Genomic DNA, 23150 nt, shown 5'->3' with positions numbered 1-23150 from the left:
TAAAGAAGAGAACTTCTGAGTTTTTCCTTGTCCTCATTGAGGGTACTCAGCGAGAGGAGTAATCCTTGAGTGGTTTTGTCTCTTTAAAAGGGACCTGTATTGATGCGTAAGATGGAGCCAAAGCTCTGCATGGCCTGCAGTGAGGTTCGGACTCCAGGGACCATGGGGATTGTACTCCCGGTGCCCACTGCCGGATACACATGCATCAATAATGTTGATTCAGTGTTGAAAAGTAACCAAAGGGCTGTGTACTACGTGAGTTAGTGTAGATTAAACTAATTACATTTTGCAACCATGTAAAAGATTAATTAGTATGTGTGTTGTGTTATGACAAAAATGAGTGTAGGTGAGAGGTGAGAGATATTCTGGGATATTGGGTCCATTGGATAGCCATTAGAAAAAGAGTGGGGTGATGTTTAGAAGGGCGGGAGCATTTAGAACAGATATTCTTCCTGTGGTGCTCTACCTACACATACACAATCATACCCAACAAAATGTAGCCAGTTGTGAAACGCAGGTAAACCAATCAAGGTCAAGCTAATGCATTCCATGGGATGTCATCATTTAGTCTTGGTAGATGACTCTTCAATGTAAAAATCAAACTCTGTTCCCTCTGTAACAGCAGATCATCCAAGCTACCCATAAGTATGGTGTAGTAGGGTTTTTCAATGAATGTGCATTTAATATCTTCATCAGTGAGTTTTGATGTCAGATTGTGCCTGGTCAATTTGGTGTAGGACATCTTGCATATCACAGAGCTACGATGTTCTACCTTTGTCTTTATTTTGCGAGTTGTCATGCCCACATATTGGAGTTTGCAGAGACAGGTGATCAGATCTCTCACCTTTCTGGTATTGCAGTTTGTGTGACTATTCAGTATCCAGTAGGATCTAAGACCCAAATCAATCTGAGTATGTGTTTGTGTCAGATGGCACACTGAGCATGATCCACAAGGGAAATGTTCCTGTGACATGGGGTAATGCCCATAAAGTCTCCAAAATGGCCCTCTGAGTCACTTGAGGTCTTGTATGGTCACTATATATTTGATGTTACTTCTATGTTTCAGGGCAAACATTGGTTTCTCTGTCACCTGTATTTAAGGTATATTAGTTTTTGTTGACAGCTCTTTATAAGGTATCAGTTGAATGGCTCAAAGTGCTTACACATGCCAGTCTGTCAGAGGTTTGTTTAAGGAGCATCTCTAAGATTGAGTCTCTGTGATTTTGTCTGGCCCTCTTGCCTGATTTTTCAATTAGCTTCTTAGGGTAATGTCTGTGTGGCAAGCAATTGCTTAGTTCATCTGCATGGTTCTTGAACTTGACAACCTCTATGCAGTTTCTCCTTATTCTTAGGAACTGAACCACTGGGAGGTTATTTTTGGAAGTCATGGGGATGGAAATTGTAAAAAGACAGCAAAAAAATGTGAGACGTAGATTTTTCATATATCTCTGAGAAGATTCCTCCATCCTTGGGGTACAGCAACAAGTCAATAAATGGCAGAGACTCTTTATGATATTCACAAGTGAAACAGAGGTTATTCCTCACCATAATTATATATATAGCACTCTGTCTCATGCCCATATCTCGCTCTCATCCAGAAATAAAACACCTCATCTCCTCTCCTTTGGAGAGTTGTAACCCACAACAGGTATCTTCAATCCTGGTGTGAGGAGTTGATCAAAAATGAAGCATGCCACCTTCTGGTGGGTAAGGGTTCTAGTCCTAAAAAATGCATTTTTAAACATACACAGACAAGCTCTTTATGACTAGGCACACTTGTTTATGATTGATATTGATAGGGAGTAGTAAGTAAGCTCTTGGTTAGGGTATTAACGCCCAATAGACCACTTTTGTGTTTAAGGTAAACCTATTGCCAGGTTTAAACTTTCCCTTTTCATACACAAAAGTCCCCCTAAGGTAGACCCTATGTTAACCAAAGGGCAGGGTGCAATTTATTTAAAAGGCTGGGCATATACTTTTAAAATATAAATACACTGAAAAACTCCCACATTTATTTTTCTCTACTGCAAGGCCTTTCTCTCCCATATGATAAAATTTGGTTTACCTTGTTACATCTTGTAAGTGAAATTCCTACTTGTGAAGAGACTTTTCAGGTTTGGTGTCCCTGGACTCACAATTAAAAATCACAACTAATAATTAAGTCAGATTTGAATTTGCAAGTTTGAAAATGACACATTTAAAAATGATTTTTTTTTACTTTAGTCATTCTGTGCCTGCTGCCTGTCTCTGAATAAACATCTGAGTTGGGTGACAGCTGGGCTTTGTGCATTCCCTCTAGACAGCCACACACAAAGGGAGCTTAGGAGTGACTTGATAGGCCTTCCTGGGTAGGATGGAAGGGAGGGGCTGACACTTGTACCTGACGAATCTGTGTTCTTTCCCCACACAAAGGGCTGCATACCCCTCTTTAATGAGTCTGCAGCCAGGGAAGCACTCTCTGCATTCCAAAGGCCTTCCTTTGAAGTCTCCCTACTTCAAAGGTATAACTGGGAAGAAGTACTGGACCTCTGACACCACCACTCCAGGACACTTCTGGACCTGTGAAGGCTCTGTCAGGAAGAACTGCTCTGCTGCTGAAGGACTGCCACTCTGCTGGACTACTGCTTTGCTGGACACCTGCCTTGCTGTGCTTCCCTCCTGCCTGCTATTCCCCTGCCTGGGTGAGGAGTACTGGATCTGCATCACTTGTACCCAGAGTGACTCAAAGAGCTTGCTGGCTTGCCTCCTGATTTGAAGTCTCAGCGTCATAAAAGACATGCATCCATCCTGCTCCTCCACCTGGACTCTGCAATCTGTGAGCCTACCCTGCCAAGAGGTTCCACCCCAGTCCTGGACCCTGGAAAGTGGGTGTTTTCTCCAGTGGAACTAACTCCACCTCTGCTGAGTGATCAGAATCAACACTTCACAGGTGTTGCAGGAACAGGACCGGTGCATCACACTCGGAACCAGCACATCACCTTCGGAACTGTTGCTTCGAAACCAACGCATCAATGCCACTGCGTGGAGAAGATTGACACATTGCCTCCACTGCCTGGAGAAACCCGGTGCATCACCTTAGTTTGGAACGCCACATCTTAGAACCGACCCATTTCAATGGAACTGATGCATTGCCACTGTTGTGTGTAAAAAATTGACAACCGATTGGGGCACACCGACGCATTGCTCGGCTGCACCTCGCATCTTTGTCGATGCAACCAGGATCAAGGTACTTTTGTTCAGGGGGCCTAACTGGGTCCCTGTATTTGGCCTATTCCATTGAAGTTGTTCTAAACATTTGACTTTGCCGGGTCCAGCACAATCAGAATTCCCAAAAAGGTGTGTTAGAATCCGGGGTCTCTGGTTGGCGCAGGTATGCACTTGCGACAAGCAGGGACCCTTTCCTCCAAGGCAGGGCGTAGGATTACCTCTTTAAAAATAACCCCTGCTCACCCTCTAGGTAACGTGGAGCGAGCAGCCAGGCTAGATTCCAGAGGGCATTAGGTTAAGCATTCAAAGTGTTCCACACAATAACCACCAACCCACCACACAGAGACACAAGACTGTATTTATGTAAAAATAAAGTTCTTTATATAAAAGATTTCTCTAAGCAGGCTTTCAAAAATACAGGTCTTCACTTAAATAAGGTTCCAGTTACTTTTAGGCAGTCCACAGTTCTTAAAATGGCACTTGTCAACTTAAAATAGGCTTCTTTGGTGTATGTGCGCTTCGTAGCGCCTCCGGTACGCTTCGTACGAGGTTTTGAACGTGTCTTGCCATTTCTCACAATTCCCGCGTGAGCAACGTCCTATATTTTCAAGGGAGTACGGGCCGTACCTTTACGGGGGCCTTGCACAGCTGATACGAAGTGTGCAAAAGTTCACGCTTCATGCGTGAACAGCGTAGCGGTACGGCAGTGCCAGTACGGCCCGAACAAAGCAACGGACGGGTCGTACTAGCGCGCGCAGTTCACAGTACCTTTGTTCTTTGGGGGAAATCATCGTCGCAGCCTCCGGGGTCCACAGAGGAGTGTCCCACGTCGCGTTGTCGTCCCTCCTGGTCAGTGGGCGGTGATGCTTCGTGGGGCACTTCGGAATGCTCACAGGCACGCAACGAGGTCGGCAGAAGGAGGGGCCGGCCGGGGTGATTTCTAGCGCGTTGCAGTGCTGTCTGCTTCGCTCAGGCGATGAACGGTGCGTCGCAGGTCCTTACAGGGTCCTCCACGGCCGAGGCAGAGGCTCGGCGCTTGGAGCCTGATCAGTTTCTTCTTTGCTGTGCGAGCTACGGCTCGGGGGGCAGTTGCTTGCTGTGCTCGGGCCAGGCAGGCCTTTACTGTGCTCACAATAGTCCCGGTGGCAGAAGTCGCGGTGTTCAGATGAGGGGCACACAGGTTCGCTGAGGTCAGCGGTTTGCAGAATCACTTCCAGCAGCTTCTCTTCTTCTTGGGGAAAGGTAGCGCCCACTGTTCCTGGGGCACAGTTCAGGGGGCAAGTTCACAAGCAAGCCCTTGGAGATTGTTTGTAAAGCACAAGTTGATCAAAAGTCTTTCTCAGTCTTTTTCACCCTCTCCTTCCAGCAGCAAGGCACCCACCGCTGGCCAGTCTCTCAGGCTTAGAAACAGTACTCCTCCATACAGCTTTTCCAGGTCCTTCTCTTCAGGCAGAGTTTCTTCTTGGCGCAAACAGGATCTGATTTCTTAGGAGCAGAGCCCCTTCTTTTATAGCAAGTTTCTTTTGTTCTTTGTCGCCAGGGGGCCTGGGCCTGGCTCAGTCCAGATTTGGAGCACTTTCTTGTGGTGACTCTGCTCTTTCCTTTCAGCAGCAGGGCAGAGACATCAGCCGCTCCACGGGGGGCGGAGCCGGTATTGTAGTGGCAGAGCACAGGTCTATTCAGAGTCAAAGGTGTACTCCTCCCACTCATCCTGGTGTAATCTCTCTATCCACCACCTGGCAGCCAGCCTGTCTCCTGGAATTCCCCAGCCCTGCTCCTTACTGTTACTAGGCAGAACACACACACACAGCAGAGGCGGACTGAAATGGCCAGGTCAGTAAATACTAACTTTCTAAGAGTAGTATTTACAAACACAGGGTATTAAAATAAACTTTACTAAAAGAAGTATTTTATTATTCTGAGTTCAGGCATACTAAACTTGACTTTCTACCATGCTCTCTGAGTCCACTGGGATTACAGCGTGTAGTAATTCCAGCAGCCCATTCTGGCCGATGGAGAGCAGGGAGCCTTCAATAGTGAAAAACGAAAATGTCTGTAATTCACTATTAGGACATGCCACACACATCAGGGCATGTCCTACCTTATACCTACAATGCACCCTGCCCTTGGGCCTACCAGAGGGGTGACTAATATGTAGTTAAGTGAAGGTTTGGGGACTGGCAAGTAGGTGCACTTGCGCAATCAGCGCGACAGTACCAGACCGCGCGCAGGTTCTGCAGTGGCAGACCCTAGACACATTTTATTAGGCCACTTCTGTGGGTGGCACAACCAGTGCTGCAATCCCACCAGCAGCATTTGTATTTACAAGCCCTGGCACTCCTGGTGCACTTTACTAGTGGCTGATAGTAAACCAAATAAGCCAAACATGGACACCAATCAATGTATACACTTTTCAAAAGGGAGCACTTGCACTGTGGCACTGATTAGCAGTGGCACAGTGCCCTGAGCAGCTAACACCAACAAAACACAATGAGGCACATCAGCAAAAAGTGGAAGGGAAACTCACGCCAAGGTGCCAGGTCTAACACGTGTCCCCTCCAGCTGAAATGTGGGGGGAACTACCCTACCCCAGGGAGTTCCTCTTCACTAAGGCGGAAAAACCTGGACAAACCGTGATCTGTGCCAGGGCGATGCTCCACCGTAAAGTCCATACCCTGTAGGGAGATGGACCACCTCAACAGTTTTGGGTTCTCACCCCTCATTTGCATCAACCATCTGAGGGGCCTGTGGTTGGTCTGAACCCGGAAGTGAGACCCAAACAAGTAGGGTCTTAGCTTCTTCAGCGCCCAGACCACAGCAAATTCTTCTCGCACGATTGCACTCCACCTTTGTTCCCGTGGAAGTAACCTCCTACGTATGAAGGCTACAGGTTGGTCCCAGCTCTCCTCAGTCATCTGTGAGAGAACAGCCCCTACACCATGCTCTGATGCGTCTGTCTGCACTAGGAATTCTTTGGAAAAGTCAGGAGCCAAGAGCACGGGCGCCGTGCACATGGCAGTCTTCAGGGTGTCAAAGGCCTTCTGACAGGTGTCAGTCCACATCACTTTCCTGGGCTGCTTCTTCGAAGTCAGCTCTGTCAAGGGGGCAACGATGCTCCATACCCCTTGACAAACCTCCTGTAGTACCCTGTAAGTCGTAAGAAGGCCCTCACCTCCGTCTGGGTCTTTGGGGGCTCCCAAGCCAGGATGGTTTCGATCTTGGGTTGTAGGGGCGCCACCTGGCCGCTCCCTACTTGGTGTCCCAAGTACACCACGGAACCCTGCCCGATCTGACACTTGCTTGCCTTGATCGTGAGGCCTGCCTTGCGCAGTGCCATCAACACTTCCCAGAGATGTTGCAGGTGTTCTTTCCATGTGCCACTGAACACTGCGATGTCATCCAGGTAGGCGGCACTGAACTCGGACAGCCCAGCCAATACCTGGTTGACCAACCTCTGGAAGGTGGCAGGGGCATTCTTCATCCCAAATGGCATAACCCGGAACTGGAAATGCCCATCTGGTGTGGAGAATGCGGACCTCTCTTTGGCCCCATCAGTCAAGGCGATCTGCCAGTACCCAGACGTTAAATCAAACGTGCTGAGGTACCGTGCAGCCCCTAACCGATCGATGAGCTCATCAGCTCTGGGGATTGGGTGCGCGTCAGTCTTCGTGACTGAATTGAGTCCTCTGTAGTCCACACAGAACCGGAGTTCGGGTGTGGCACCTGGCGCTGCAGCCTTTGGGACCAAGACCACTGGGCTGGCCCAAGAACTGCTGGAGGACTCAACCACCCCAAGAGCAAGCATCTTTGAGACCTCATCTTTGATGCAGGCTCTGACCCAGTCAGTTACCCTGTAAGCCTTGTGCTTCACAGGTAAGCTGTCTCCTGTATCCACATCATGGACGCAACAATCTGTGATACCAGGAACCAGGGAGAACAGGCCAGGAAACTGCCCCAGCAGCTGGCGGCAGTCATCCTGTTGCTCAGGGGTCAGGGTGGGTGAGAGGTTAACTCCATCCACTGACCTGTCTCGCTCTGAGGCTACCAGGAGGTCAGGAAGAGGCTCAGACTCCTCCTCCATCCCATCATCTGTGGCCAAGAGCATGCCCACCTCGGACCTCTCCAAGTGGGGCTTCAGTCGATTGACATGGAGGACCCTCAAGGGGTTCCTAGGAGACTGCAAGTCCACCAAGTAGGTGACAGAACTCTTGCGCTCCACAATCTCAAAGGGTCCTGTCCACTTGTCCTGGAGTGCACAAGGCTCCACAGGGGCCAGGACCCATACCTTTTGACCAGGTTGAAGCTCAACCAGAGTGGCATTCTGGTCGTACCACCGCTTCATTTCCTCCTGGCTGGCTTCCAGGTTTGCCTCAGCAAGTTGCCTAAAACGCCTAGTCTGGTTCCGAAAGGCTAGCATGTAACTATATACATTCTGGGGAGGTTTCCTGGGAGATTGCTCCCAGCCTTCCTTGACCAGACTAAGAGGTCCTCGTACAGGGTGACCATACAGAAGCTCAAAGGGACTGAACCCCAGAGACTTCTGTGGCACCTCACGGTACGCAAAGAGAAGGCATGGTAAGTGGACGTTCCACTTACGCCTCATGGGTTCCTCAAGACCCATAATCATGCCCTTTAGGGTTCGGTTGAATCTCTCAACCAACCCGTTTCCTTGGGGATGGTAAGGGGTGGTGAACTTGTATGTCACACCACACTCTTGCCAAAGGGATTTCATATATTTCGATATGAAATTGGTCCCCCTGTCAGACACCACCTCTAGAGGGAATCCTACTCGTGAGAAAATTCCCATCAGTGCCTGTCCCACCACGGGGGCCGTCACTGTCCTCAGAGGGATGGCTTCAGGGTACCGGGTGGCATGGTCCACCAAGACCAGGATAAACCTGTTGCCCATGGCTGTCTTGGGGTCCAGTGGCCCCACAATGTCAATCCCCACTCGCTGGAATGGGGTACTGACCACAGGGAATGTCTGGCATGTCCTGCAGTGAGTGTCAGAACTCCTGCGCATTTGAGGCCAATAAAAGTGGGTGACAAGCCTTTCGAAGGTTTTGTCCTGCCCCAAATGCCCTGCTAACGGAACGTCGTGAGCCAGCCCCAGTAGGAAGGCTCTGAACTTCTGGGGTACCACCAGCGCACGGGCTGACCCAGGTTCAGCAACCTTAGGCTCTGAGTACAGGAGGTCGTTCTCCCAGTAGATTAAGTGAGTCCCGGACTGATCACCATTGGCCTGGGCTGCAGCCGGCTGCCGCATACCCACTACAGAGGGGCACTCTTTCTGCTCCCGGCAGAATTCCTCCCTGGTGGGGCCTCCTTCTTGCTGCCAATGGGTCAGCTCAGGCAGATCCCCCAGTTCGGCTATCTGTTCCCCGGTAGGCTCCAGGGCATCCCCCTCAAGGTCTGCTTCCTCCTGGGCCGTGGGAACTTTAGGGGCCGGTTTCCCACGCCTCCTGCGCCCTCTCCCTAAGGCCGGTTCCTGGGCCTCTCCCTCAGGCTCGAGGGCCCCTTCAACACCCCTACTGGCTGCCATTGACCGGGTGGTCACGCACGTCCAATCAGGTAAACCCACCATCCGCAGGTGAGCTGTCTTCTCCACCTTTTCCCAAGGGGAGCTCTCCAAATCATTTCCTAGGAGACAGTCTACAGGAATGGCAGTTCTCACAGCGACTTGCAGAGTACCAGAGACCACCCCCCACTCAAAGGGAACTTGAGCCATTGGACAATGAATCTCTGTGTTGTCAGCATTGACAACCCGACAATAGGCATGGGGTACAACCTGCTCTTGAGATACCAGGTGCTGCCGCACTGCAGTCACACTGGCGCCTGTGTCTCGAAGAGCCTCTACCTTCTTCCCATTGACGGTCACCACTTGCCCATATTTCTTAGTGTTAGAGGGCAAGTCGGCGTTAGGGACCATCTCACTGTCTCCTAGTGAGACTAAGGTCAGTTGGACGGGGTCCCACCCACCTGGGACTTCTACCTCCTCCCCAAAGGCTACTGTAGCCACTTACTTCGGTAGAGCACCAGTGGGTGCTGGTTTCACATACTGGCGACACTTGGGATCACTGGCAAAGTGACCTAGTTCACCACATTTATAACATTCAGGGGGCCCCTTGGGAACAGGTTTACCTATCGGGCCCCTGTCGGCTTCGGGGGTGGGGGAGGCTGAGAACCTTTCTGCTGGTTCCCTTGGGGATTACTTTGGGGGCCTTTTGGAAACCCTCTCTGTTTTCCCCTGTCCCCCCCACTCTTCTGCTGGGGACCCTGCCCACCCTTGGTGGAGTCTCCCACTTGACCCTTGTGGACCCTGGTGCTGACCCAGCGGTCCGCCTCTTCAGCAAGCTTCCTAGGGTTAGTCAGCTTGCTATCTATCAGGTGTTGGCGTAGCTCAGGAAAACAATTAAGCGACAAGTGCTCCCATGCAATTAAATCAAAGAGACCTTGGTAATCATCAACTTTGCTAACCTTCACCCAGCCATCCAGTGCTCCCCGCAATCTTGGTACACCCCCTGAACCTCTGTCTATATAATTCAGGAGTGAGCCCATATCTATTCATTAAAGCTTCCTTCATGTGGAGGTAAGAATTGTAGACATCAGAGGGCAAATCTAAAAGTGTGTCCCGCCCCTCACTGAGGAACCGTCCCCACAACCCCGCTCCCAATCTCTCTCAGGGACCCTGTGGGAAGACATGGCTACCTCATAGGCCTTGAACCATTGCCCTATGTTGTCATTCTTAAAGTATTCCTTAACTACATCTTTTGGCATGTACACCCTTGACTCTACCTGCACCGGCGTTGTGCTGCCACCAGAGGGAGGGTTTTCCAAACTTCTTTCTTTTATCGCCAACTCCCTCATTCTCACGTCATGCTCCATCTGAATCTTTCTTTATTCAAGAGCCATTTTTGTCTTTTTTAGAGCTAGCTTTTTGCTTTCTAGCTCCAATTGACCATTTAATGTCAGCCTTGCCAATGGGACTTCTTGCTCTCTTGCGGCCTGTCTGTCTGCCAACTCCTCTGGCGACAGGCCTCTGCCAAAACTGTGAACACTCTCTGCAGGTTCCGGTACTACGACGTCCTCAGCCGCACCCCTTGATTCTATCCAGGCTCTCAGCGCCTTGTGGAAATCTGTTTTGAGCTTGCATCCTCTATGTGGAACCTTGAGTTTCTTGCAAAAATGCTTGAGTTGTTCTCTTGTGTAGTCACCCAGTTTTGCTTCGTCCCATTCCAATCCTGCTATCTCAGAGGTTTCAGAGATGGACTTCTCAATGCTGTTTGGGCCAGGCATGACTCCAAACACAAGGGATCTTCTTTCTTGGCAATCGAAATTAAATTTGTAAAAGTTCTGTGGCTCAAGCTACTGGACTGCCCTCACTGTGCAATGGCTAGTAATCACTGCGCAGACACGAAGAACGCAAATCCGTAAATCCTCACCGCTGCCACCAATGTTAGAATCCGGGGTCTCTGGTTGGCGCAGGTATGCACTTGCGACAAGCAGGGACCCTTTCCTCCAAGTCAGGGCGTAGGATTACCTCTTTAAAAATAACGCCTGCTCACCCTCTAGGTAACGTGGCGCGAGCAGTCAGGCTAGATTCCAGAGGGCATTAGGTTAAGCATTCAAAGTGTTCCACACAGTACCACCAACCCACCACACAGAGACACAAGACTGTATTTATGTAAAAATAAAGTTCTTTATATAAAAGATATCTCTAAGCAGGCTTTCAAAAACTACAGGTCTTCACTTAAATAAGGTTCCAGTTACTTTTAGGCAGTCCACCATTCTTAAAATGGCACTTGTCAACTTAAAAAATGTTTCTTTGGTGTCTGTGCGCTTCGTAGCGCCTCCGGTACGCTTCGTACGAGGTTTTGAACGTGTCTTGCCATTTCTCACGCTTCCCGCGTGAGCAACGTCCTATATTTTCAATGGAGTATGGGCCGTACCTTCACGGGGGCCTCGTACAGCTGATACGAAGTGTGCCAAAGTTCACGCTTCATGCGTGAACAGCGTAGCGGTACTGCAGCGCCAGTATGGCCCGAACAAAGCAACGGACGGGTCGTACTAGCGCGTGCAGCTCACAGTACATTTGTTCTTTGGGGGAAATCGTCGTCACAGCCTCCGGGGTCCACAGAGGAGTGTCCCACGTCGCGTTGTCGTCCCTCCTGGTCAGTGGGCGGCGATGCTTCGTGGGGCACTTCGGAACGCTCCCAGGCACGCAACGAGATCGGCAGAAGGAGGGGCCGGCCGGGGGTGATTTCTAGTGCGTTGCAGCGCTGTCGGCTTCGCTCAGGGGATGAACGGTGCGTCGCAGGTCCTTACAGGGGCTTCCAACGTGCAATGGGGTCGCAGAGGCTCGGCGCTTGGAGCCTGATCAGTTTCTTCTTTGCTGTGCTAGCTACGGCTCGGGGGCGGTTGCTTGCTGGGCTCGGGCTAGGCAGGCCTTTACTGTGCTCACAATAGTCCCGGTGGCAGAAGTCGCGGTGCTCAGATGAGGGGCACACAGGTTCGCTGAGGTCAGCGGTTTGCAGAATCACTTCCAGCAGCTTCCCTTCTTCTTGGGGAAAGGTAGCGCCCACTGTTCCTGGTGCGCAGTTCAGGGGGCAAGTTCATATGCAAGCCCTTGGAGATTGTTTGTAAAGCACAAGTTGATCAAAAGTCTTTCTCAGTCTTTTTCTTCCTCTCCTTCCAGCAGCAAGGCACCCACCGCAGGCCAGTCTCTCAGGCTTAGAGACAGTACTCCTCCATACAGCTTTTCCAGGTCCTTCTCTTCAGGCAGAGTTTCTTCTCGGCGCAAACAGGATCTGATTTCTTAGGAGCAGGGCTCCTTCTTTTATATCAAGTTTCTTTAGTTCTCTGTCGCCAGGAGGCCTGGGCCTGGCTCAGTCTAGTTTTGGAGCACTTTGTTGTGGTGACTCTGCTCTTTCCTTTCAGCCGCAGGGCAGAGACATCAGCCGCTCTGCAGGGGGCGGAGCCGGCATTGTGGTGGCAGAGCACAGGTCTATTCAGAGTCAAAGGTGTACTCCTCTCACCCATCCTGGTGTAATCTCTCTACCCACCACCTGGTAGCCAGCCTGTCTCCTGGAATTCCCCAGCCCTGCTCCTTACTGTTACTAGGCAGAACACACACACACAGCAGAGGCGGACTGAAATGGCCAGGTCAGTAAATACTAACTTTCTAAAAGTAGTATTTACAAACACAGGATATTAACCCCTCCAGTGCCCATGACGTGCGGGCACCAGAGGGATTCCCTTTAATTAAAAATAGCCTCGGGAGCTGGGGAAGAGCTTCCCCAGCTCCCGAGGCCCCCCTTCCCCCCCATTTCACTGTAATGACGATCGGCGCGCCGACGTCATTGCAGTGAAAGTGAAACTGAAATGAGCCAAGAGGCTCATTTCAGTTTCACTTTCTACGTGCTCAGGGGGCTATCTCAGACCCCTGAGCACGTAGAAAGACGGGAGAGGTATCGTTGGAAAGGGGAGAATCTCCCCTTTCCAATGGTACCCCTCCCCAGTGGATCCCTGCTGGGGGATCGCCACAGGAGGGCGATCCCCAAGCAGGGATCCACCCACTAGACACCAGGGAGGGGGGAGCGGCCCCTTCGGCAAGGGCCTTTGCTCCCCCCTAGTTATTTTGGCGCAAACCCTTTTTTGATAAGACTTGCAGGGAAAAACCCAGAAGCTTTCATTTGCAGCCCGTTTTCCCACTTTCCCAAAAAAAAAAAAATTTTGCTGTATTTTGGCTCATTTTTGTGACCCCTCCAGGGGAATCCACAAACCCTGAGTACCTTAAGAAGCCCCATGATGTTGGAAGAAAGGGACGCAAATTTGGCGTGGATACCTTATGTGGTCAAAAAGTTACAGGGGCCTCAGCGCGCACTACCCCAAATAGCCAAAAAAGGGCGTGGCACAGGAGGGGGAAAAGGCCTGGCAGCGAAGGGGTTAAAATAAACTTTACTAAAAGAAGTATTTTATTATTCTGAGTTCAGGCATACTAAACTTGACTTTCTACCATGCTCTCTGAGTCCACTGGGATTACAGCGTGTAGTAATTCCAGCAGCCCATTCTGGCCTATGGAGAGCAGGTAGCCTTCAATAGTGAAAAAACAAAATGGCTGTAATTCACTATTAGGACATGCCACACACATCAGGGCATGTCCTACATTCTTCCTACAATGCACCCTGCCCTTGGGCCTACCAGAGGGGTGACTAATATGTAGTTAAGTGAAGGTTTGGGGACTGGCAAGTAGGTGCACTTGCGCAATCAGCGCGACAGTACCAGACCGCGCGCAGGTTCTGCAGTGGCAGAACCTAGACGCATGTTACTAGGCCGTTTCTGTGGGTGGCACAACCAGTGCTGCAATCCCACCAGCAGCATTTGTATTTACAAGCCCTGGCACTCCTGGTATACTTTACTGATAGTAAACCAAATAAGCCAAACATGGACACCAAACAATGTATACACTTTTCAAAAGGGAGCACTTGCACTGTGGCACTGATTAGCAGTGGCACAGTGCCCTGAGCAGCTAACACCAACAAAACACAATGAGGCACATCAGCAAAAAGTGGAAGGGAAACTCACGCCAAGGTGCCAGGTCTAACAAGGTGCTTATTGCTTCTATTAACTATTTTACAGTTTATTCTTTGAAAATGTATATCTCAAGTTTAACTTATTGGTTCCTTGTCATTTTTGTCTTTTTTATTTATTAATGTAAGTTCTATTGTTCTAACCTGGTCTGGAATCTTTTGGGGTGTTTTAATTTTGCTTGTTGCACAAATACTTTACACATTGCCTCTTAAGTTAAGCCTGACTGCCTTGTGCTAAGCTACCATTAGATTTTTATTCCTCCTAAAGAACATGCTCTACCTCATGTTGCTAGATATCTGAAAATAGTGTTGGAATACACAGTTTATACTATAAGCCACTAATGAAACTGATAAAAGACAAATTTACAACTTAGTGCAAATTCCTGGTAAATAGTTTGAAGTATTAATACCATGAAGTTGCTGAACCATTCATATTCTTGTTGTAAACCCTTCAGTGTGATATAAATGTTCACATGGTTGGTGGTGATAGATCTTGGTGGTAATACTAATAACCTTATTAACACATTTTCTTCTACTAGGGAATGCAGCCATTCCACACTAATGTTTATGGCTTTCTCAACTGTTGCATTAGCACAAGTGCTATTAGTGGTGGAGATAATGCCCTTTACTTAGCACAAGGACTAATGCTTAGGGCTGGTTTCACAAAGGTATCTTACTCTTTGTTGAAATTTACACTTTCGAGTAAGTTAACTATATTTTGACTATTTTCAAAATCTGAGTGGAAATGTACTCCAAAAGTGTAAGTTACATGTCTCCACATACCTGAAGTGTGTGGAGGCTATACTCATTTGAGTAATTTACCCTTTTGAGTAAGATTACTAGATTACTGCTACACAATTTCTGGGTGTAAATTATACTTTTGAAGCAAATTTACACTCTGATTTTGTGACAAGCAGTAAAGTTACTCACAGTGTTAATTATTCAAGCTTACATATCCCTCAGGCCCCTTAATATGGCAGAGACATGTAAGATACACTTTTGGAGTACATTTACACTTGGATTTTGTGAACAGCAAAAAAGCACTAAACATACTCAAAAGTGTACATTACTCCAAATTGCACCTTTGTCAATCTGGTCAATTGTCTTCAGTGAAAATACAACTTGCCAGTGATAATAATAGTGCCTAAGCAAAGATCAAATATTCACACTGAGGCTGATCAGAAGGTCATGCATACAGTGCAGAGCATGCAACATTAGCACCAAAATTATCACTTATTACAGAGTCTGTCAATTTTTCAAAAATATAAACACCTGTGCAATATATCTTTTATTGCCAAGCAAAAAACATATTGCCTCTGAAATATTTTCAAATGTACCTTGGAACATAGGAGACAGGGTGAGACATATATTGGGCATGTCAAGAGTGAATATAATGCAGTTATGTGCCCTTCACTATGGAGAAGGGCTCTCCAATATTCTAGGTCATTCTTTATTTTGTTGTGTATCTATAATTTAGTATGTAGATATTTTGTAGATTGAAGATATTGCTATCTCAATATGTGTTCTTTGGTTTGTTTAGCTAGAAATGCAATTGTTGGGTGCAGTCAATCAATCAAAAAATACTTTATTCGATTAACACAAATTAATCATAAAAGTATAGGTATACATCACAGTTAAAAATATTAAAAGAAGCAATTCATTAGTATCAATCAATAAATGATTTCCTGGTTTTCAGGCACATACATAAAAAAGAGGTGACACTGTAACAGGTTAGGGGATCAGGCAATATACGTAAAAAGTACCGGGCCAGACGACATTATCTAAAATTATTCTTACGTAAAAGCGGGATTAAAAATCTTTTCCGTTGATTACAATAAAATTTACAGAAAAAGACAAAGTGCAAATCAGACTGTCATGAAGTGTCATCACATGGGCAACACTGGAGATAATTAGAGGAAAAGATACCAGCAGGGTGGCCCAGCATGCAAGGGATATAATTAAGCTGAAACCTTAGCAAAATAAATCTGTGCCGTGGGATTGTTACAAATAGCAGATAGGGGGTTATCCCCTCAACTTGCAATGGACCTTCAATATATTCTCTAACGGTAAGTCTGTTATGCTGTCCATTCAATCTCCCTTATTTAGTGCCTGTTCCGAGACAGAGCCACATTTTTCTGGGGATACAAATAAGCTTCCTAGATCAAGAATGTATAAAGTATCTTTCACATACTTTAACCAGAGGATGTTCTCTTTGTTCAAGGGATAGGCAGTCCTGTATTATTTGTTGGGTAAGTGACACTGTGTTTCTACACTATACTGAGTGCCATAGGAGAATGGGTGCGACGTTTATCCAATCAATTACATAGGGGATGCTTAATTCTTCATGTAAATTAAAATTGGAACAACCAGTGGGGAGGCTCATCATCGATTTCCAAAACAAATACTCTGTTGTTTGAATCCTCTTTGCATTAACATGGCCCCACACCCCTGCACCACACGTAGCTACTACCCTAGATTTAGCCCCATAGACCTTTCTTAAAATGTCTGGGTTTCTTGTTCCAGCTTTTTTGAAAATGAGCGTATAGCATTAGTGCTCTTTTCCAACATAATCCCACGGTTCTCTACCATACTCCTCATGGATGCCTTATAGTCGAAAGAGACTCCTAAATATGAAAAAGAATCTGTCTGTGTTACGTTGCAATTGAGATAAAAAAGGATGGTGGTTTACTCAGCTTTTGCCCTGCAATTAAAAAAAATGACTTGGATTCATTTAAATGAAGATTCAAGCCTTTCATGGAATCCACATAAGTGTGTAACATTTTCTGAAGCAATCTTCCGGTTTGCGCGATTAAAACTGCATCGTCTGCATATAATAATATTGGGATGTGCACCTTCCTTATTCTGGGCACATCTATAACCGATTCTAGTAATTTAGACTCCACCCCATTAGTATACAGGGAGCACATAAAAGGTGCGAGAACACACCCTTGGCAAACTCCTCTTGTTACTGGAAACCACCTAGTGCATTCTCCCTGTGGCCCATACCCAACACATGCTTCAGCTCTTGAATACAGTTTTCTAATAAAGGTAATCACTGCATTGTCTACCCCCATTTTCCTCATAATTCTCCAAAGCTGTGGGTGAGATACACAATCAAAAGCTGCATTAAGGTCCATGAAGGCCAGGTATAAATTGCCTTGCTTAGCGTGGGTATACTGTGCTATAAGTAGGCTCAAATTCAGGCATTGATCTTGAGTGCCTCTCCCTTTTCTGAAACCGTATTGTGCCGGGATCAAGATATTAGTTGTCATTGCCCATCTCTACAATCTATTTAATAGCACTCTGCCCATTAATTTTGCTGTGCTATCTAGAAGTGAAATTGGTCTATAATTCCCAGGATCTTGCTTGTTTGCTTTTAAAAAATTGGAACTAAAATGTCTTTAAGCTAGGAGGCGGGAGGTCCCTCTCTTGCTATAGCATTAAAAGTATTAGTAAGCATAGGACTCCATAGGTCAGGGCAGTCTGTAAAGAATTCTATTGGATTATCATCAAAACCAGCTGCCTTGTTACTAGTACTTTGTTCCAGTGCTATACATACATCCCCTTTATCAAAAGTGAGAGTAATACTAGAGAATGGGACACGCTCTGCGTCCGTAGACCCTGGACTCGCTGGAGGCAGGTTAAAAATTTTAGTAAAATGCGCCACCTAAGAGTCCTCATCCACATGCATGTCCAAGTTAGGCTCGGCACTCAATTTTTAAAATGGGGCATTGATCATTAACCAAAAATCTCTTACTTTATTTGTGATTGAAGCAACCAGTAATTTATCCCAAGCTTCTTCTTTCAGTATCTTTAACCTATTCTTCCTCACCATCGAATTACTTATACGGACCTGTTTCACAAGTAGGGGATCTTTTGGTACAATCTTGAGTGCACTGTGTAGGTCAGAAAGTGCTGTAGTGTACTCATGATCGAACCATTTCGGTCCCTTAGGTTTGCGAGTCCCACCACTCTTAAAGAGGTTCCTTTTCACCTCTCGCAAAATGGTTTCGAAGTCTTCAATTGTAGACCCTGGGTCCTGAGGTTTCGTTCATTGTGTTTGAGATTACCTGGGGAATGAGTACAATCTTATCAATGCACCCCCACTTAAGTGTTATCCCCTTCTTTCTTCCTATGGTGGGTTTTAAATGTGAAAAGGTAGTGCCGTAAATACCTGGCCAGTTCATATATCAGGTTATGGCTGCACGGTCACTAAAACCCAAAACATCTACTTTCCTATTGTTAAGGTTTTCACCCTATCTAGCTGATGCTAATTTAAAATCTATAGAGGAACAATGTGAGGAGGAACAGAAAGTTTCTAGCAGGAGACCTGTAGATTCTGATAGTGGGTTCCTGACCTCCAGATTATTTATAAAAATTAATTTATTTAGGGTGTTCCCATAGGGGTTATAAGTAAAGTGAATGTTTAGTCCCCCAACCTCATCTACAAGGCAGCAGATTGGGGTTATTGCAGCAAGACAAGGGTGTACGTTTAATCTCCTATCCAAAGCACCATTGGGTCTTTCTTGCTTGAGCCTATTATCCTAATCATGTTTTCCTCCACTGGTGCAACAACTTTAAACATTTCGCTCCCAAATGAATTAAATATCAAAATGAATCAATAAAATAGAATTGCCATCAGGACCGGTGAGTGTAACATATTCAAACATTGACACTCATTATAGGAAGATAAAACTTCTAATCTCAAAGTATTCTTTAGAAAAGTCACAATGCCACCCTTGGCCCTTCCAACAGTTGAAGCAATTGCAGGGGTGTGTTATGACCTATACCCATCTATGCTGACAGGGACCCCTACCCAGGTCTTTTGGAGAATATTAACTCGAAGGTACACAGTCAGTCACAAGACTCCATGTCCGTCAACGCCATGAAGGGATTTGAAGTCGGTAGTAAAGGGGTAGTATCTCCTCCATTATATAAATGTGACTGGAGTTTTGTGCCCTATTTCCACTTGTGCCTGAAGGCACAATGGCGGTTTATAAAAGAAACCAAGGGGTAGAACAACTATTTGGGTACGCTCAGAAGGATTGTTAGGTAACAATTGTAATCGTTTTTTTGCCATGACTGGGGATTTTAGAGTTAAGACCACACAGTCCCCTGGAATAGATTTAGGTTGATTTCCAAGCCAGGATACTCTACGCGCCATTAGGATGTTACAACAGTCCCCAACCCGAACATTCCCAGTTTTGTTGATCCAGTGGCGAGCTCTGTGAATTAATTGAATAGTGGTTTCTGTTTGATCTTTTTTTAGAGTTGGGGTGTTTGCTACATAAGGACAGACATCTGGAGGGAGATCAAGCCTTGGCCCTTCATCCTGCCTTTGTGAGAGTTTGGGGCCTCCACCCTTAAACCTGGGGTCTCCTGTGCCATTAGAATTGGAGCTGAGTATGTATAAGGCACTGTCAATGGGCCTTGATTTTGGGTCTCAGAAGGGGCCGATGGAAGATGAAAGACACTGCCCCACACCGATGTCCGGGCTATCGCTATGGGCGCACCATGAGTTTGAGGTTGTTGTATTTCTTCATGCGTGTTTTCACTATGTGCACCTTCTGAATACTTTTGCTACTGCCTTTGGCCATTTCCATAGTCACAACCTCTCCCTGAGGTATACATCTTAGAGTTGATAAATCCCTTATTGCTTTTTCAATTGATTCTAGACGCTGGGTAATTGGAGCTAAGAGTTCCTTACATTTTTCAATAAGGGCATCCATTTTTGTGGCCATATATGGGGCGACTGGCTCTTCATATGTTTTTTTCATGTTACCATCTGTTACCCTTTCTAAAGTGTTTAGGCTTTTTCTTGGTCTCTTTGAGGTGTTTGGCAGTGGGTTTTTCAAAGGGCCCCTTTTTCGCTTTAGCACAGGTGCTGCATCCAATGTAATTAGCACCTCTGGTGGAGGGATGCAAGAACTTGGTGCCGAGGGTGGTACCTGCGCCATGGATGGAGGTAAAGAAGGGCTAACCACAACCGCGCCTGCCCCCAACCCATTTAATACCTGGCTCTTGGCAATCAAGCTTGTGGGAATATCCTTATTTAATACACTGTCAGTACCCAGTGATAGTCTCCTCCCTGCGCGGTCAGTTTCTATAGCATTTCCGGAAGAGGCTTTTGCCCAAAAACTGTCCAGACAGGTAAAATTTACCTCCTCTGTCGATGTTTGTGCTGCTTTCCTTCTCCCCCAACTGGAGGTGTTCTTTTTTACCATTTTGAAACCTTTACCAACCGTGCAACGTCAGAGGGGTCCCAGCCCAGCCTCCTCTGGGCTCCGACAGTCGTGGATGGTCCCGCCCTTGGCCCGGGCTTAGCCTGGGCGTGGCCTGGGCATGCCCGCACGCATCCCGGATTGGATTTTAAAGCACCTCCAGGCACTTGGAAATAATGCAGGCAGCTCCGGCCGCGAATGCTGCTGGTCGCTGAAGTGCCCCAAACTTCACGGGCTGCAGAGGGCTGGAAGCGGACTGGAAGCAGGACCCACACTGCGGGAGCCTGCGCTGGATTTTAAAGCACCTCCAGGCGCTTATGAATGACACAGGTGGCTCCGGCCACGAATGCTGCTGGTCACTGAAGTGCCCCAAACTTCATGGGCTGCACAGGGCTGGAAGCAGACTGGAAGCAGGACCCATGCTGCGGGAGCCTGCGCTGGAATTTAAAGCTCCTCCAGGCGCTTGTGAATGACGCAGGCGGCTCCGGCCGCGAATGATACTGGTCACTAAAGGGCCCAAACTTCATGGGCTGCAGAGGGCTGGAAGCGGACTGGAAGCAGGAACTCGGCAGAGAAATAGGTGTTTAAACCTGGGCGTAGTTTGCATAGTAGTGCTACGCGTAGCTACGTGAAGTGCACTTCTCACTACGCACGCTATGCGTAGCTATGTGAACTGCGTAGTGCGGTAGGGAAATGCTGTATGCACTGATTGCACAGTGCCGGATGCTTGTCCGCACTGTACAATCATTGCAAACGGCATCTTGCACAGTGCAAACGGTTGTTTTCTGCCGCTCAAGTAGATTTATACTCGAGCGGCAGATTTCTCAACACAGACTGGTAGTTTCTCACCGCGAACAGTCACGAGCATACACTACCACTCGCAATGAGAAACCTGACCTCCCCACATTGAGAATCTCGCCAGGAGGTTTATTTTCCAGGCTCCCAATCGGCAACTTAATGTTGCTGATCACGAACGAGGAAAAGTCTTGCCCAGATGTTGATTTTGCTCGCTTGCGGTCACCAACTTGACGTTGAGGACCCCGAGCAAGCAATAAATACACGCTACGTGTTTTTGCACTGTGCTACGTGCAATACGCGTAGTGCGTAGTAGCGCAATCTACACACACTCCGCCAGCGTAGCATAGTACTACGCCCAGGTTTATAGATGTTCCCATGATGTGCGTGTTGGCTGACAAGACCGCAGGAGCTCAATGCTTCCCTCCACAACGATATCCGCTTCCACCCCTCACAACTCCATCCGCACTTGTTCACAGGGGCGTGCTCAGACCACCTGAGCTAGGAGGAGGCGGTGCCAGGTGCAGTCAATTTACACCTGCGTACCAATGGTATCAGTTCAGATATTTCTTCATTTTCTTTCTATCCCAAGAGGGAGTCATATAGTTGGAGAGGGTAAAAGACATGGACATTTTGAAATAGATCAGGTAAAGCATAATGTGAAACTGTATGCTCCATCTCCCTATGATAACATCTTGTCATGTCCTGAGTGCCACAGCCAAGAGTTGTATTAACATTGCTTTTCAAAGAGGTGATGGGGTACCCTTTTCTAATTCTAGAGTAAAGTCTGAATTGATGAAGTAAGCACAAATTTGTAAGCACTCATGTCTACTTTTGTATACAGCAGGCAGATCTATGTTTGGAGCTGGACAGTGATACAAGGAATTCACTGTACAATTATGCTGTTCCTAACTGACCAAGTCAAAGACCATTTTTAACTCTAATAAAATTACATTAACATGTCTAGATATGTTGTTGGCTGAGTGGCATACTCATTTGAACAAAGGGCAACCAGATGACTCCATGTCACTGGGGCACCACTTTTCCATTTCTAGGCTTTGATTTTATATATTATTATTATCAGTTGTGTTGGTCCAATTGCGGCAATTAAAATGAACCAATAATACAACTCTCTGAATGCACTGTAACATAAAAACAAAGTCCAAGAATGAAAATGTGCTGCCCCACTGACATCCAGCCTTCTGCCACTCTAAAGGGGATGCTGCCCTGTTGTGCTGATGTGCTACCTGTTGCCCTCTTTTCTGGGTAGGAAGGACTGGACCTGCAACCCATTCTGATCCTTGGACACCAGAGTGACTCAAAAAGCTAGTCTGCTGGCCTGCTGATCTGAGCCTCAGGGACATAAAAGCCTTCCCAATGGCTCCTGGACATGGTCTTCAGCGAGTTCTTGACCCCAAGTGGTGCCTCTCAGTTCCTGGACCCTTGATGTGGCTCAGCGGGCACATAAACCAAGCTGTTAGGCTCTTCGCAACTGCAAACGGGCCAGTGCGCACCAGAACCAAGACGTTCACACCGAAAATCAGTGTGGAACACTACCAGCCTGTCTCTTCACAGAGCAAGCATCGATCGCTGCAGAGTACCCCCAATACAAGGCTTCAGTCTATCCGTCTGCGCCGACCATCACCACTTACGCTCTCATCGTAATCATCAACTTTGCTACCCTTCACCCAGCCATCCAGTGCTCTGCAGAAAAAGGTCACATACTCCACATACATACTCCCCGCAACCTTGGTACACCCCCTGAACTTCTGTCTATATAATTCAGGAGTGAGCCCATATCTATTCATTAAAGCTTCCTTCATGTGGGGGTAAGAATTGTAGACATCAGAGGGCAAATCTAAAAGTGTGTCCCGCCCCTCACTGAGGAACCGTCCCCACAACCCTGCTCCCCAATCTCTCTCAGGGACCCGGTGGGAAGACATGGCTACCTCATAGGCCTTGAACCATAGCCCTATGTCGTCATTTTTAAAGTATTCCTTAACTGCATCTTTTGGCATGTACACCCTTGACTCTACCTGCACCGGCGTTGCGCTGCCACCACAGGGAGGGTTTTCCAAACTTCTTTCTTTTATCGCCAACTCCCTCATTCTCGCGTCGTGCTCCATCTGAATCTTTCTTTCTTCAAGAGCCATTTTATTCTCTTCTAGAGCCAGCTTTTTGCTTTCTAGCACCAATTGACCATTTAATTTCAGTCTTGCCAATGTGACTTCTTGCTCTCTTGCGGTCTGTCTGTCTGCCAGCTCCTCTGGCGACAGGCCTCTGCCAAAACTGTGAACACTCTCTGCACGTTCCGGTACTACGACGTCCTCAGCCACAC

The sequence above is a fragment of the Triturus cristatus genome, chromosome 5_1 (assembly GCF_964204655.1).
Source record: "Triturus cristatus chromosome 5_1, aTriCri1.1, whole genome shotgun sequence".
Taxonomy (NCBI): Eukaryota; Metazoa; Chordata; class Amphibia; order Caudata; family Salamandridae; genus Triturus; species Triturus cristatus.
This window is presented reverse-complemented; position numbering follows the sequence as displayed.